The sequence below is a fragment of the Hippocampus guttulatus genome, chromosome 7 (genome assembly GCF_054856545.1).
Source record: "Hippocampus guttulatus isolate MCC_2025c chromosome 7, RoL_Hgut_1.0, whole genome shotgun sequence".
In the NCBI taxonomy this organism is placed as follows: Eukaryota; Metazoa; Chordata; class Actinopteri; order Syngnathiformes; family Syngnathidae; genus Hippocampus; species Hippocampus guttulatus.
This window is the reverse complement of record NC_141267.1, coordinates 23275226-23288139: the sequence shown is the minus strand read 5'-3', so window position 1 is coordinate 23288139 and position 12914 is coordinate 23275226. Positions and strand designations below refer to the sequence as shown.

Here is a 12914-nt window from a genome sequence, read left to right as displayed (position 1 = left end):
GGACCTAGCATGGAACAAGTCCTCAGCTCGCTGGAACAACCCAAACTCAGGTCAGTTCCGTTCATTGTTAGTGTCTAGCAAGAGCGATGGCGTCGGTGTCTTGCTCGCCTTTAGGTGAGCCGCCCGGCCGGCAAATTGAGATTGGGAAAAAAAAAATCTCACCTTTTTTTTTTTAAGTGTCATAAAAGCCGCCCAGGTGGATTCAAGCCTGAAATGAAAGACATTTATACTCGTCTCGATCCGAAATGCTAGCGGCGAATCGGTGGCGATGTCGAATTCGGCTTCTTTGGTCTTCGGCAGCTGGCTCGAGTCAAGAACGGAGAACGGAGAGGTCCGTTCTCAGGTCTGCACGGCGGACATCAATAGAGGTAGCGAGAACTGAGCGGCGTTGCCGCTGCCTCCGTTTGGAATGAACGTTGGTCAAACCCCCTCGTCGCCCATTTTTCAAACTCCTCATTTTTGGTCTTTGGCTTTGGACTCAGCATGAGACTTGATTTTTTTTTTTTTGTTGCGCGGTTTTGTTTTCTTTGTTGTTGTCTGAATCCTTTTCGCTCCATGCACAGCACTTTGGATACACGCAGCGGCAGTCCCCCAAACTCTGGCTTTCATGTTATTTTGGTTGTACTCCAACGTGCTCACGCCGTCCAAACGCAGTCGCTCGCATTGATGTCGATTTGAATAACGCAGACCATCAGGGCGTGGTTGCCGAGGGGGGTGTGGGCGGCGGCGGGGGGGGGGGGGGGGAGTGGTCCTTTGTGTCGGAACCTCAAGACCAAATATCGATCGGGATCAACTTGAGTGGTTCGGCCATCTGAAATCCACGTCGGCAAGCGTGCGGCTTGTCTCCCAGACAAGCCGCAGAAGTCTTGCGAATTGGACTCGCACAAAAGCGGCTGCGAACGATTGGCCAACAGTCACGTTATCTCGCCGCGCAAGGCTGCAAGTCCTCACAAAGAAGCGCAGTGAGTCCAAGCTCACTCGACTCGCGTTTTCCTTTCTTTCACCCTTGGAAAAAAATAAAAAATAAAAATGGTCTCAATGTTATCAGAAAATTATGCGCTACAGAATGTAAGCCCCTAATATCTCCATATGTTGAAAGCCACTTTTCTTCCCAAGTCCGGAGCATTTGACTGATTCCTCTTGGCCAATTAGCCATCCTTCAGCCTTTGTACATGTCGGACAAAAAGAAAAGATGAATGTTAAATGGACTGATTAGTTTGCAGTAATTATAGTATGTTAAAAAAAAAAAAGAATTAATTCCCTCTCAGCACATCACTGCTTTTTTTTTTTAACCCAAGTCGAATAACTGTATTTGGTTTAAATGGTCCCTGAACCAACATTTAGTCGGAACAAAATTATGATTGTTTTTTTTTTAATTCCAGGCCACCGATTGTACAACGTAGTCTTGAAAATATATGATCTGACGTTTCAACCTTCTCTTTTTTTCTGCTTGAACTTGCGACCTCAGACTTCCTTGCAGTTTGGAAAACGGCATCGATAAAGAGGCTTCAAGATGTTTAATACCACTCCCGCAACTGAATTGGACCGTCAAACTAAACATCAGACGAAGAGAATGAGACCTTTTGTTTTTGAAACTGCCTCAAGGAAGGCCCAGCTAGCTTAATGCCAATTTAAATTAGCATCCGCGTTGTGCTGTTTTTCCTCATTAACATTTATGTTCATTTCAAAGCACTTTGCGATCGCCCGACTATTTTATGAATGGTCGAAACACACACGCATATTCTCAAGGTCACTTTTTGCTGTCCTCTTACTCAGCGTGGATGGAGGCTAACGTGTGCAGAGGGGACCGCCTGGCTGAGCTGACTCGAACTGTCAGTGTGTGTGCGAGTGCGTGTGTGTTTTCTTTTCTTTTGTTTCTGTTGGAAACGGTGAAGTTTGACCAATAAAAAAACAAGCACAATACAATTAGACTAGAATTTATAGCTCGGACGTTTCTGAAGAAAAAAAAAATAATCCACCTGTTTGCCAAACTTAACCCTGAAGCTAATGCGGTAGAGGAAACTCGTGGGGTTCAGTGCCAAAAAAAACCAAAAAAGAAATAAATCCAGAAAAGTTGACTCGGATCTCTGATCCAAGACATTTTTAAAAGAGTGTCTGCTGAGCGGCGTTATTGAAGGTCAAAAGATGGAGGAGCCCCGAGTGCCCGGACCAAACTGCCAACAGAAAGTTGCATAATCCATCTCATAGAATACTTTTTCTGGGAGCTAAATTCATTTCACGGACGTGTAATGCGCAGAGGCGCCTTCCTAAAGACGCCGTTTCATCCATCAACTGACGGACAATCTTGGCAAGGTCACCGAGCGATGCCTGTCAGAATACGAGACGAAGAAAAAAAGTCATTACTTGCACAACGGAGCGCTCGTGATGGGGATCCATTTCGCTTCTGGCCTCTGACGGCAATTGCACGCCGGCCACATCGCGGCCGACGAGGACTCCGACAGGGGGGCCGAGGGGCTCCTTGCGCAGCTTCGACCGGCAGGCGCGTCGCACGTTTGTTGCACGAGTTGCTTCTGATCTTTAGCGCCGGCGGTAATTGAACACCCCGTCCGGCGGAACGCAAACGCGTCCAAATCGTCGGCGGCTTTTTACTTGCCGAGTTTGCACCTCTCTGCAAAATCGCTCAGATGCCTTCCGTTCCATAGGCGAGGAGCGCAAAGATCAGAATTCGTGCGGTTGTCACGTCTGGCCTCGTCGATGATAACATGCTGCTTTCCGGTCAACCCGCGTCTCGAACTAAAAGCCGTAACGCTGCAGCAACATGGCTCCTGACAAAGAAAGTTTCGTCCTATTGGCCCGAGCCTGGCCAACTTGTTTCAATCAATCTCGTCTTCATCTTCATTTTTTTATACTCTTGAATTTAAATCAACAGCGCGAGGGGCCTGTTTTACTACCGCTTCTCCTCCCGCGCGCCCCCTCCTCCTCCCCTGCTCGGTGCTCACCGACCAAGAATGAATCTGAAGCGGATGACGCTGCGGTACGGATTCTTCTCACTCCGACCGGGACAAGATGTGAGGTGAAGGCGTTGCTACGAGATCGATCGAGAAGGCGACCTTACTTCGGATCAGGTCTGGGGGAACAATTTTGCAATCTTGAATGAAAGGCAAGCGCTGCAATTAAGATGTAAACGTCACGGTTCCGACACGCGGCGCCGTGCTCAAAGCAACAGTCTGTGTCTCAACGTGAAAAGATTTCTTCCCGACACGACGTGAAAATGCGGAACCGCCGCTTGCTGAAATAAGCAAGTTGAAATTTGGACTCTGATGATTTGAAGGAAAAAAAAAAATAGAAAAGATATTTTTGCAAAGATTATTGCATTGGAATAAAAATTTGACAGTGAAAGAAATCGCCTTTCACAAACAACGTCGGCACGGTGGCGATTGACGGCACAGATACGGGCAGTCGCTTGTTAAGAACAGGCAACAGGAGGGAGAAGTTCACTCACGTGGGTGAAATTGAAGATCGCGGGCTGCCGCTCGATCGCCATCGACGTATCGGGCACCACCCCTGCTTGAAGCGGAGAAGAGCAGACCGTGATTCAAAGCAGTTCTGATGGAATCGGTGGCCAACGGCTGCGCGGGGGGGGGGGGGGGGGGGGGGGACGGACTGCGCGCGGGTCTCCAGAGATCTGCGCCGATGGTGAACAGCCGCTGAGAGGAGTAGTGGCCGCTCGCGACGCCGTCGCGGCGGGGAGGTGGCGGCCAGCGATCTCTCGTGCTGTCGTGATCGCTCTTTAGTTCGCGGCTGATCACTTTGCTGCGGCGCCGCGCGAGGACGCTTTAAATGGCAGCTCGGTAAAAGGTCAGCAGCAGTTAACCCTTTCGATTGTTCTCCCTCGGTACTCTCAAGAAATGCAAATGCCGACTTGCCATTTTCCTAATCGGGCAGGCGACGGCAGTCCAGGTGAAGTCGGGAGTTGTCCAAATCTCAACGTGGCGGCCCTTGCCGTCCAAACACTCCCACCGTGTTTGCCATCTGACGTGTCTTGCCTTCAATCGTGGTTTTTTTTTTTCCTCCACTGTGGCTTTTTCCTCCCGTCATTCCGGTCAATGGTGAGAATAGGTCACGTCATTCTAGAACAGGGGTGGGCAATTATTTTCCCGGGGGGGCCAAATGAGAAGCAGAAAATATTGTGGAGGGCCGGGCCAAAAGTTAGAAATAGAAATAGAAAATAAAGAAGATAGCGCAATGTCTTCGTATGCCGGTAATAATGTAACATTCTCCTCCATCATCACACTCAGCACCGGTTCTCCTCAAGGTTATGTACTGAGCCCCCTGTTGTTCACGCTCTACACATTTGACTGCTCTCCGACTCTTATTAGCGGTCCAGTTTGCCGAAAGTTTTTAACATGATAACAATCAAACCATTCTAGGCGGGCCGGATTAAAAAGACCAACGGGCCGGATCCGGCCCGCGGGCCGTAGTTTGCCCACCGCTGTTCTAGAACATCGGCAAAAGCCGGTCGAGACTTTCTGAAGGCACATTTTGGAATCGTTTTCAAGGGCCTGAGTCAGTAGCCTGGTCTGGACCTCACGGAGCATGCTTCTCACTTGACCGACATCGACGGCGGAGGCCTTGCAAAGGATCCGCTTGGAAAAACTCGGGACTGGTGATTTTGTTTCCAGTTGAATTTCCAGCTCTGTCCCGACGCCCACTCGTGTTCTGCTCGCCCACAGTCGAGGACATGCAACTTCTCGATCGTGGAACCTAAATCTCCGCTTTGCTCTTTTGTCGTTTTTCTGGACTTTTTCTCTCTGCCGTGTGGACCCGGTGAAGATGAAATCACCTCATGACAACAATGAGACTTTTTCTTACAAGACTCTTGAACCGCGGGAAGATTTACCCAAACAGTACCCCGGAAAGAACCCGCACCCGCACTCCGGAATGGTCAGTGCCGCAATTGGAACGGCAGCTTGACCCAAATCCTTTTTTTTATTTTTGCAAGCAGCACCACCGCGCTGTCCCACTTCAGTTCTGCACAGCCCAAAATACTCGAGCCGCTCGGCCTCCCGCTACAAATGCTGCTTTCAATCACTGCTTGTGGTGCGCGGCCAAGGGAGGCTGACCCATTTGCAGGAAAGCAGCACATGCTGAAGAATTACCGCCCCCCACAAAAAATAATAACAACAGGGCAGGCGAAACTAACCAGAGCAGATGGGACAGACTAAGGAAATGACACCCTGGCATCCATCAAAGGAAGAATGACTTTGTTCCATTCAACGGGGGGGGGGGGGGGGGGGGGTGAAAAAAAACAAGCAGCATTTTTCCCGATTGCCGGTCCAACCCAAGCTCGAGGTAAATATTCGGCTGTATGCTGAGCAGAAAGAATAGATGACATCAAATAGCCTGATGAGACAACGGGGTCGAACGAGCCTCCCGATGCAAAACTGTCAACAGGACCCCCCCTCCCCCACCCAAACAGAAGCAAGGTCGTCGGCATTTTACCTTGGTGGTGTGGACGGCAACGGCTTTTCCATCAGGCCTAGCGGGACGCTAACAACATCGGGCCTATCAGACTTCGATGCAACGTGACAGGCTGAAGTGGGGCGGAGGGTGTGGGGGGGGGGGGGGGGGGGGATCAAAGAGCGACCCAGCTTGATGTCTCGCACGAATTCTCCAACTCACCGAGACAGAATTGTGACAGATGCTTGATGGAGAGCTGCAAAAAAAAAAAATGGAGTCTTATCAGCTGGCTGCACGGAGCTCTCGGCATTTGTTCCTCCCGATTCTCCCGACGACGAACGTCCGTGATGTTGACGCGTAGGAAGGCCTGAGGAATTTCCTTCGCTTATCTTTTCAAGAGGGGGGGGGGGGGCAGCCGTAAAATAAAACCTCCAGTGCTCACTTGGCTCACCGTGAAGCGACGTCTGGCCCGTGGTTACAGTGAACGCTCGGCTCGGTTTTATTTCCGTCCTGAAATTTTTGCGGCTTCGGAAATCGTCTGGCTTTTAAATGCAGAAGAATCGAACGCAAGATTTATTTGTATCAGACCGACACAAAGGTCCCTCGGTGCTCCTTCATAATCAGCTTCTCTCTTTTTTTATCTATCTGCCCCCCCCCCCCCCCCTGCCAAATGCAACCAGCTGCAACATTTTATTCGGCCCACCGGAGCGCTTATGAGAAGAAATGAATATGGATTCCAGCACTTATCATTTGCCTTCCTGCCCCGAGAAGGAGGACCCCCCCCCCCCCCCCTCGCCTCGTTAGATTTATTGACGACATAGTATCTATCTGTAACACTGCGATCCCCCCCCCCCCAAGGTCCGGCTGCGTACCGGGCGGCTGATTAATTGACGGGTCAACCGTTCCGGCGTGCCGCTTGTCCGATTGATTGCTTGCGGAGATCTTTGGACGCAAGTGGCGAGAGAGCTGCTGAGAGGGAGATTTCTCTCGCGCGGCGATCCGGCAAGAGAGTCACCCAGGGAGGAATTCCACCTCTGTCGCCGTCTTGCCATTGCCATGAGCATCAAGCGGGCGCGTGTCACACAAACGTCACACGCCGTTTGCAATTCGGCGTTTCAAGGTTTTTTTACGCGATGTGCAAGATAGGAGCACCCGCCGATTTGAAGCTTGGATTCATCCGACTTTCCAAGGTCGGAAGGACCGTCCGAGAGAAGCCGTAACGATGACGCTGCCCGCAAAATAAATAAATAAATAGTTGGACACGTTATCCGATCATCAAGTCAAACTCAACACGACGATTGTTTATGGAGCCCCCTCCGTGCCCTTTGGTGGGGGCTTTTCTTCATTCCAAGTATGTCTTTGGAGCCGAAATGACCTTGGGATGCAATTCTATCTGCAATTCAATCTCTTCTCCCTATCTCGAGTCTCAATTAGACTTCAGGCACAAAAGGACAAAGTAAAAGCGACTTGCTCCGGAGCGCGCACAAACAAAGCAAAAAAAAAAAAAAGAAGAATCTCATTAAAGCGGGTCGCTGACCCCCCCCCCCCCCAAAAACCCGCCCCCCACCCCATTTGGCGGCTTTCGTTTGCAATGCGCCTTCGTCAGTCAAGTCATCCGTCGTATTGGGCGGATCAATCCCAAAACCTGTCCGACAGCGGAAGCCACTCCCGCAACCGCAACCGAAGTCGTTGACCAACTTTGGTTTGTAAAACGTGCGAAACGTGTCGTGCAGACGGCGGTTGAAAGTCAAGGCATCACCGGAGATCATTTGAAGAACCGCGCGGCCTCCTTCCACTTTCGGTGGGGAACCGGTAAGCTAAAGTAAGAATCTAATGGGACTGACATTTCGATGACAGGAATGACTTCTCCTGCTCGCCTATCAATGTCATGTGCAAAATTCAATGTTTTTCTTCACATTGTTTTGTTTTTGGGAATCAATTTCCGGCCGAGGAAGTGTCAGCCGCTCCTTAAAGGGCATCTGAACACAAGAAAGGCGCAGATCTTCCGCGTGCCTGCTGGTGACTTCAATCTATGAGGCATTTCTGACAACAAAAAAAAAAATGTTATCAAATACTGCGTTAATGTGACACGTCCAGTTTCGGCTCAACAAATCATTTTGTAAATTCTGCCATTGAACGGAGAGGCGACTGCCTTGATGCAATAAGAAATGGAGCATTCCCGTCACATCGTCTCTGTCTTTTTTTTTTTCGAAAAGGTGACGGAGCTTTCCAGTTTCAGCGACCTTTGGTTTCAGCCCGGAGCCGCTTCCTCTCCTCTCTTGTCGGCAGCTCAACTCACTTTTGCTACCGTGCGATTGTTGTCGACCGTTTTTATCATGCCGGCGACTGTACAATCGTAAACTCAAAGTTGTTGTTTTTTTTTTTTGCAGCGGGTTTGCTTTTCTTTCTTTCAACTCGATTAAGTTCTGACGAAGTGGGCTCCTTGTGAAGATGGCATTACGATGAAGACGTGACCGCTTTGCTCAGTCGTGCGGCGGCGGTGCTTTTAACGACATCATCTCTGCGGGTGACCCGTTGTTTTTTTTTTTAAACACGCGTTCCAAGTTGGGAAAGGCCAAATAAGCAAAGCGGCGCTATTTGAATCGGTGTGGCGGGACGCGCTGTGCCACGCGTGATGAAGATGAAGATGAGCGGGAAATGAAGCTCATCTCTCACTCTGATTAATCTCTACCGAGTGTAATTAAAGACTTGAGTTAATTCCCCCGTCTTTTCGCCTCGCCATCCATTTTTAATCATTTCCTCCTGTTGGCTTTTTATAATTGAATGTCTCCATTATACGGACGTGAGCGTCTTCCATTTTAGAAGTAGGAGAGAGAAAGAAAGGCAAAAAAAAAAAAAGTGTAAAGGCGCACGTGGGGTCAGGTCAGTCGGCGCTTGATATCGCTTTGTTGAAGTGATTGAAGACATCCGTGAAACGTTGCGCATGACGCTTCCCGCTGCTGGTGCCCAAAATCCCTTGAAGGAAAGGCCCGAGTACGTCGCGGACAAAACGAGCCATTGAGCCTCGATTCGACGTTTGTCATTAGCTTTTTCTGGCGATCGCGATGCCAATGGCGTTCATTGTCATTGGTTTCGAGAGAGATGCCACCGTCCCAAAAAAAGTGCATTTTCCAGCCCTTCGAGAGCTCCGCAACATTTGACTGTCGCGACATGACAAATAACAATGACATTCCTCCAGGATCTCGTTGAAAAAAAAAAAACGGACGCATGCATCTGGCGAACGACTGAATCGCAGGGCACACCGAGAACAACAATCATCCGCGCGTGTTTTTGGAATGTGGGAGGAGACCCGAGTACCCGGAGAAAAGCCACCCAGGAACGGGGAGAACATGCAAACTCCGCACCGGAAGGCCGGAGCCGGAATCGAACCCGGAAGCCGTTGTGAATTGCTGATGTGATTGCGGCCTATTATTTTGGGTAAAGCCGTCGCTCCGGCTGACGTGAGAGGAAATAACAGGCGAAGGGAATCGGTGGCGTCGCATTTGCAATGCTTCACTCGGAAAGCGACGGAGCCCTGGAGAAATCCTTCATCGCGCTCGAAATACAGACCCGGACACATGATGGCTCATTAAAGGAGACGACTTATCGGCAGGCACACGCGGAGATAAATCAACGCGCTCGCGCAAAGACCCGGCGCGTATTATGCTGCTGTTGGTTCTGTATTCCATTTTTTTTTTTTTTTTGCGTGAGAAATAACAGCATTGGGAATCGGCAAAAGGGCTCCGTTTGCCCGGAGCATCCAAGACTGGCTCTTCGGCGCCATCAGGTGAGAAGAATCCACCTCGTTTCTACTCTGCAACTCTGGCACCATCTTAAAAATGAACCGTTTTCAAATGTTTGGTCTCTTTTTGGTCAAATAAAAGGCGAGATTGGGCGCTTTAGTTGCTGCTGTTCAGAATGCTCATGTAGGTCACACACATTATCGTATGCCTGCGCCGCAACTTTTTTGCTCGTTTGCCGTTCGACACACGTGCACATTACAAGCGGTACGTGACAAACGTTCCTTTTCTACGACCGGGTACTCGCTTAAAGTGCACCTCCGGCGGCCCATTTCCAAGGATTCATGGAGATGGGGAGCAATAGTGTCACGTTTGATGAATATCGTTTTTGCGACCGGCCTTAAATTTTCCCAAATCTTCCCCCTCGGCGAATGTTACTGCGCAGAGCCACGTCGGGAACCGATGCGACGTCAAGTCGTTGATCCGGCTCTCCCTTTCCACCCGCCGGAATGCCAAATCGGCAATCGGATTTCATGACCTTACCATCGACTGCAATTGCTCAGCTTTCTACGGCACCAAAAAAATTTTGGTGTGTTGAATTTACTCCATTTTTGGTTGAAGGTTTTTTTTTTTTTTTTCCCAGACAATTGTCTTTTTTGGGCGAGGTGGGGAGAGGAAAAACTCTAATCTGGCTAAGACACGCCCCCAGGAAGTATTGACAGCTCTGATGAAGGCTAAAGTGACAGCCGAAACTGCCAGCCAGATCAGAGTTTTTCTCCCTTCACCAAAAACAAAAAAATTGTCTGGACTTGGACCAATTTCACCGTTTTATTTTGTCAAGTAGTTTAACAAAAAAAAACAAACAAACATCTGGATCTAGATACATTTTTTAGTACATGTGTAATCTCTCTCGATATATATGCACGCGTATTGTGATGAAATAAAACGGAGTACATTCAACATCTTTCAGGGTATAAATTGGAAAATCAGTAAAAGGCTATCTACCTTGTACATCAGACAATGATGCAGAGGTTTAAAAAATAAAAAAAAAACAACAGGAAATTGAAGCTGTTCCGAGTGGAGCCTAACTGTGGGTTTTTTTTTTTTTTTCATAAAGGAGAAGATAATTATCCCCAGTAGCTCTAGTGCAAACACACTACATTATAAGCCCAGCAGGGTAAAATCCAATAAACCCCAACTGGATTGAGGAAGAAAGCGGCGGCAGAGGAGAGTTCATCTTCCCTCTTCCGCGATTTTAGGTCACTGAATCGAGGGCGAGGCACTTTCACGTGTCATGATTTATGGCAAAGTAAAAGCCTTGTTAAAGTAACTCCAATTACCAGAAAATCTTTACCCGGTCGGGCTCATCGCTTCCTCGCAGAAAACGCCTCCGAAAAAGCCATTTAGGTCAGACAACAAAGCGTGGCTGCAAACGTGACTCTATTTGGCCAAGGCTCGCTTCCGACGACATCTCGCACTCAACAAACGACGGTGAAAAAGGGTCGTCGCCGTATGCTGTGATGTTTTTTTTAAATTTTTTTTTATTGGGACACATTACGATGGCAAATCGAGTTAGTGGAGTTCACGGGGTTGTTTTCTGGAAAATGAGTTTCCTCAAAAATGATGCGTTTATCCCCTCTCAGATGAATTGCACGCTTTATTGTGGAAGAACTAAGCCAATTTGTAATTAACACTTGAACCTTTTGCTCCTCACCTTCCTGTGTAACAGTTAATCCAGGCAAGCTTGTTCCGTTTTGACCCCATTAACCCCTCCGTGTATCCAAACGGAGGTACAAATGCAGGATCGCAGCACCGGTAATCAAGGATTACATTCTCCAACCGTTTTATTCAATGAGTCGGAGAGAGCGAGTCAAGAGTGCATTTCGTCCGACGGTAGTTTTGCTCTTCTTGGCTAACATTGCGGATAACTCCAGCCATTGGGTTATTTTAAAAAAAATATTTTGTCCAGGTCTATTGTCTTGTACGGTGGAAACAATGCGCTGATCGTTTGCAACTAAGCACTTTGTGTCGCGTGTCGGGTGGCCCGGACTGGTCAGCACGTCCGCCTCGCAGGGCAGAAGTCGGGGGTTCGATTCGAGTCGGGTTTCCATGCCTGCGTGGCTTTTCTCCGGGTACTCTGGTTTCCTCCCACATTCCATTTGATATGTTGTCATTTTTTGAAGTCGACCGCAGTTAGAACGTAACGTCACCTCCACAGCCGCCGCCAGGGCAAACGGACAAATCAGCTGTGACGGACGGAGGCCGCGGGCTGTTAATGAACTCATAAATGGACTCGCAGTTTCGCCGACATTGTCCGCACAGCCATCATCCTTGTCAGGTACAGCTGCTAATGAGAAGGAGAAAGTCAGAGAAGAAGGTGTCCTTGTGTGTGTGTGTGTGTGTGTGTATTTCAGAATAATACATGACTCTTGGATTCATCTTACCCCAGACCCTCACACAATGCTTCAATGCTCTAACATCTTTCTACGTGTTGGAGGGGGGGAGGGCGAGAGAGAGAGAGAAAGAAAACAAAACGCTTGAAGAATTGCTTGACATTCCCGTGTCCTGTTAATACGCAAGCCAATGTTTTTCAGTGCATGCCATTTATTAAATGCAGGACGCACAGACTGAATGATGTATGCCGTGTCAACATCTGGCCGCATCTCGCCCTGTAATTAATCTGGACTGAGACGAAGGGGCGTGGCCGCTCACGTCAACAGGCGAGCAAACAAATTACCCCGACGCTGAAGGAGTCGACACATTGAAACAACGTTCAACAATTCATTAACAGCCGGCAAACGGGCGTTTGTTGACACACAAGAGAGTACCGAAGACTTTGGCACTCCTCCGCAAGCGACACGCACTGTGGCTAGTCCAAAAGCCAGCTCGCAGACAAACGCCGACGTTCATGAACGCCGAGGCACGCGCCATCACTCGAGTGTTGCGAGAAGACCATTTCAACATGCGGTCGTGGCCGCGTGGACGACACGGCGTGCGCTGACGAGCTACGTTTGTCATCCACATAACAGGCGGTCGTGCCACAGACCCGGCGCCGTCCGTGTCTTTGTGGCCTGCTTGCAATTAGCCACCTCGCGGGGGAACGAGTCTTCATGTATGAAGTGGGCTGCCGATATGATCACAATCGAGTCCGATGAGCTGCGGCTCCACGAAAGGCAAAGTCGGAGGTGAAATGTTTGTTCAGCCCGGACTCGCTTCTCCTCATCTGTTCTCGTTGTCATGGCGCTGATGTTTGCAAAACAAACACTGAAGTCATAATCAAAACTAATTTCTAAAAAAAAGGGGGGGGGGAGCAAGCACTCTGAAGCTCACCATCCGTCTTCAAACTGGGCTGCCCTTGAACGACGTGCATGGAGTCCAAGCTGCATGTGTGTTTATTATTATTATTTGTATATGTTGTATGTGTTTATATTTATTATTATTATCCGATGGAGAAGGGAATTAAGAGGAAGACGCTTCAGGTCCATCAGGTGAAAGGGAAATATATATATATATATATATATATATATACACAGTATATATAAAAGCCTAGGTGGCGAGTGGTTAGCATCCACATGACGCTCGTGTTCACACACTTTCACCTAAAAACGATTTCAATCGCCACTCGTGCGAATAGCAAGTTCTGGCTACTCATCTTTCAAAAACGCTAACGACAGATTTTGAGGACTTTGTAGTGCATTTTACTCACGTGTGGCAAGAGCAGGCGAGACACACGTCAAGCCTTTGTTGTCATCT

General features: G+C 48.8%; 1 long non-coding RNA gene across 1 annotated transcript in view; it reads right to left on the bottom strand.

Annotated features, from left to right (window-relative positions):
- Nucleotides 1–12914, bottom strand: part of LOC147203175 (uncharacterized) — a 27176-nt gene extending 14262 nt beyond the window's left edge. Inside the window, exons 1-5 of the long non-coding RNA XR_015101345.1 lie at nucleotides 12868–12914; nucleotides 11372–11508; nucleotides 5464–5677; nucleotides 3464–3525; nucleotides 2961–3088 (exon numbers count right to left, since the gene is read on the bottom strand). This is a non-coding gene — a long non-coding RNA (uncharacterized LOC147203175). The remainder of the gene's footprint in view (nucleotides 1–2960; nucleotides 3089–3463; nucleotides 3526–5463; nucleotides 5678–11371; nucleotides 11509–12867) is intronic.